Source organism: Phaenicophaeus curvirostris, chromosome Z (assembly GCF_032191515.1).
Source record: "Phaenicophaeus curvirostris isolate KB17595 chromosome Z, BPBGC_Pcur_1.0, whole genome shotgun sequence".
Classification (NCBI taxonomy): Eukaryota; Metazoa; Chordata; class Aves; order Cuculiformes; family Cuculidae; genus Phaenicophaeus; species Phaenicophaeus curvirostris.
The window spans coordinates 52,395,626-52,399,929 of NC_091431.1; positions in this window are offsets into that span (position 1 = coordinate 52,395,626).

A 4,304-nucleotide genomic window follows, 5' to 3' on the forward strand; every position below is an offset into this window, starting at 1 on the left:
GCCGGCGGACCGGAAGCGGAAACGAGGTCAGGGAGGCGAGATCGGAAGCGGAAGCGAGGTCGGGGGGGGGGGCCGACCGTGCGCAGTCGGGGCCGTCGCGTCCGGGGCGCGGGGAGGGCGCGGGGGGTGATCGGCGGCTCTCCGGGGGCGGAGGAGTCGGTGGCCACTCTGCGAGAATCGTTGTGGAGCTCTAGACAGCGAGACTGGGTGCACCCTCAGCGAGTGCACCCTTAGCAAGTTTGCAGATGACACCGAGCTGAGTGGTGTAGTTGCCACACCAGAAGGACGGGATGTCATCCAGAGGGACCTAGACAGGCTGGGGGAGTGGGCCTGTGAGAGCCTCATGAGAGTCAACAAGGCCAAGTGCAAGGTACTACACCTGGGTTGGGTTAGTCCCTGATTTCAGTACACGACGGGGGATGATGTGATTGAGAGCAGTCCTGCGCAGAGCGACTTGGGGTGCTGATGGATGAGAAGCTCGACATGAGCCACAATATGTGCTTGCAGCCTGGAAGGCCAGCCATGTCCTGGGCTGCATCAAAAGAAGCATGGCCAGCAGGGTGAGGGAGGTGATTTTGCCCCTCCATTCCTCTCTTGTGATCTGGAGCACTGCATCCAGTTCTGGAATCCTCCACATAAAAAGGATATGGAGCTGTTGGCGCTGGTCCAGAGGAGGGCTACGAAGGTGATCCGAGGGCTGGAGTACTTCCCATACAAGAACAAGCTGAGAGAGTTGGGGCTGCTCAGCCTGGAGAGGAGAAGGCTCTGAGGAGATCTTATAGCAACCTAGTACCTGAAGGGGCTACAAGAAAGCTGGGGAGGGACTGTTTACAAAGGCTTGTAGCGATAGGACAAGGGGCAATGGGTATAAACTGGGGAGGGGCAGATTTATGCTAGACAGGGGAGAATTTCTTCACTCTGAGAATGGTGAGGCACTGGCACAGGTTGCCTGGGGAAGCTGTGTCTGCCCCATCCCTGGAGGTTTTCAGAGCCAGGTTGGATGAGGCTTTGGGCAGCCTGATCTAGTGGGACATGTGGTAGGGGTGTTGGGATTAGATGATCTGTAAGGTTCCTTCCAACCCAGACTATTCTGTGATTCTGATTCCATGGATCGTGTGCAGTCAGATGGGTTCTGAGACAGGGGTATTTTTTACCCACAGGTGGATGTGTAAGTGTTCCCAGCAATCTTGAGCATGTTCCTTACTTTCCAAGGACTGATATTAATGTCATTGTGAGCTTCACAACAATCAAATCTCTTGCTGATTTGGAGCTTTGGAGCCAACCCTGCCTGACCTTTCCTTTGGGATAGAGAGAGGCTGCAGAGACAGAGGGGATCATAGGAGAAAATGCATCTGCTCAGCACAGGTCACACTGCACACGAGAAGTTACCATCTGAAAAGAATGAATAGTGCTTGGAAAAAAAAGGTCTCTGAAAGAAAACATGCTGTCAGAGGGACGTTCTGTCTTAATTTTCAATAAATGTAACTACTTACATAAACAACTCTAGCTTAAAGATATTTCACTTTCTGTAATAGTAACTACTTTTATCACTGAATGCACCACAGGAAAAGAGTCTTTGTGTTTGCACTCTGCGTTGTTTCAGGGAAGCCTGTTTCCTCCCTGTTTACCTGGACTGCTGTGTCCAGTTCTGGAATCTTCAACATAAAAAGGATATGGAGCTGTTGGAACGGATCCAGAGGAGGGCTACAAAGATGATCAGAGGGCTGGAGCACCTCTGCTATGAGAGCAGGCTAAGAGAGTTGGGCTTGTTCAGCCTGGAGAACAGTAGGCTCTGAGGAGACCTTATAGCAACCTTCCAGTACCTGAAGTGGCTGCAAGAAAGCCAGGGAGGGAGTTTTTAAAAGGGCGTGTAGTGTTAGGATGAGGGGAAGTGGCTTTACATTGGAAGGGGGAAGATTTAGATTAGACATTAGGAAGAAGTTCTCTGTGTTGAGGGTGATGAGGCACTGGCACAGGTTGCCCAGTGAAGTTGTGGAAGCCCCGTCTCTGGAGGTGTTTAAGGCCAGAGTGGATGGGGCTTTGAGCAGCCTGGTGTAGCAGGAGGTGTCCCTGCCCATGGCAGGTGGGTTGGAACTGGATGATCTTTAAGGTCCCTTCCAACCCAAACCATTCTACGATTCCATCATTCTAGGATTCTATGTTTAGAAGTACAGCTGTCCTGGTGGTACTGTGGGAGGGCCCATGGGTTGCCTGGGCATGAGTGGGCAGCATGCAAGTGAAACTGAGCCTTAGAAATGGTAACATGCACAGCATATGAACTACAGAGGGTTTGCCATGCCTTTCTTGTGACTTGCTATCCCAAGTCATCCTCAAATTTCCCCATTGCTTCCACTGTGCTTTAAGGAAAGTGCTTTTGTCTTTACAGATGGATGCAGCCGTCCTTATAGTGGCTTCACATGATGCCTTCACACACAGTGCTGCAGAGCTAGGCTGTGCCAAGGCTCAGCTGCTGTAAGAGTTCTCTGAGCCCTGAAAACAGGGCTGTATCACACAGTGCAATACCAGAGCTGTCCCGCAGCCATTCTTACTGATGCAGTGGTGTATGCCAGCAACTGCTGTTGTTGCAGGGTTCTGCTGGCAGGAATCAGATGGAATCAGTAGCCAGAATTGTGTGCTGTGTGTTGTGTCAGCTGTTTCTATCTGAAGAAGTTCATCAGTAGGTAGGGCCTTGCAACTTGTTTCCATTAGACGAACAGTGAAAACAAAACTCTTAATGAAAGCACAACTTGGAATAAATGCCCATTGGCAGCATAGCTCTGCCAGAGATCCCCAACCCATACAGATGCCTGTCTCTACTGTTTCAGTCACATTGTGAAGAACCCTTGAAGGTTTAATACACAAATCCTACCCGCTGTCCAAAAGCTCCAGTCCACAGCCTGAAGTTCCCTGAAGCCTATGCATCAACCAGAAGATGTCGATGATGTCTGGGCAGTGGGAGGAGGAAGATGCTTAGTTGGATGCTGTGTGCTCTGTCTCCAGGAGATGGAGATCTTGGGAAACAGCACAAGGGAGAGGACTGCAAACCAAAAGCAGGGGTGAGTGGTTTGGCTTGGGAGCGGATTAGGGAGAGTAAGTGCTGTGAGAGCCTGAGAAAGGTAAGAATCAACTGGCCATGTCAAAGCCATGCAGAAGGGGAAGGAGAAAAAAGGCTAGAGAGGCACTAGGGAAAGCTTCTTGGGACCAGAATTGGGAGAAACAAAAAGTAGAGGTGTGATTTAGATGCGGATGCAGGCAAGGTTCCTCAGTACTTTTTAAGGGTGGGAATGTGTGGCATGTTGCCCATCAGTGACTCGCCTGTTGCTGGGTGGTGATAGCCTTGTGGTGCACAGGCCTTGTGTTGTCCCAGAAGCTAGCCTCCCAATTCTCTCAGCTAATCCCCACTGAGCACCTTCTCAACATGTGTCTCAGGCACGCTGTGCCTGGTGGCCTCACTTTGGCTGCTGCTGGTGCTCGGTGTCCTCTGCTGGGATGGTGGCAGGGCACCTCTGCCCAGGCTGTACACCCTGGCAGCACCCCTGGCTCAAAGGGATGTGTCCAGGAGGACACATATCCTGCCATATAAGTGGTCCTACCTCACCTGTATGTACAGAAGGATACCTAGGATGTGAGCTTATATGCATGTGGATCTACTTGTAGGCTTGACACGGTGGGAATCCATCTTGGCTTATCAGCCTTTGCAGTGATATTTGGTTTGGCCAGGAGGTGTCTTGGTGTCAGCGTGTGAACTCTATTATTTGTGAAAATGTAGTGTGTCTCCACTAGTTGTGAAAATACACATTCCTAGACCCTGCCAAGGTCAGCGTGAGGGATGTAAAAAGTAGTTGTTCATGTACTCAAGTGGAGCAGAGAGCCTTGCTGTAAAGGCAGAGGTCAGGTAACCAAATCCCAAAACTGCAGAAGAAAATTCACCTGGTAAAAATAAGTTGGATTGTTCAAAGGAACAGTGAGAATAAATGAAAAAAAGTTAGAGTCTGCAGGGGTAGCTGAAGGAGAGAGAATCTAAAGTCTTGGAAAGAGTAAATTCAAACCCAAAGACTTTATGATTTAAAAGAAAAGCCACACACAGCAAGATATGGTGTTCTTGGATAGGGTTTGGGAGGGCTTTTATTTAAGTCTTTCAAGACATGCAGAAATGGTCAGAAAATCAAGACATAAAGCAGTGTATAAACATCTGTTTGGATGTAATTGGAGTGTTAGCAGTGGTCCTAGTGTATCTATGTTACTCATTTGAAGTTACAATGTATTAAGAAGGAGAAAACATGCCTAATAAATGTCCCTGGTAA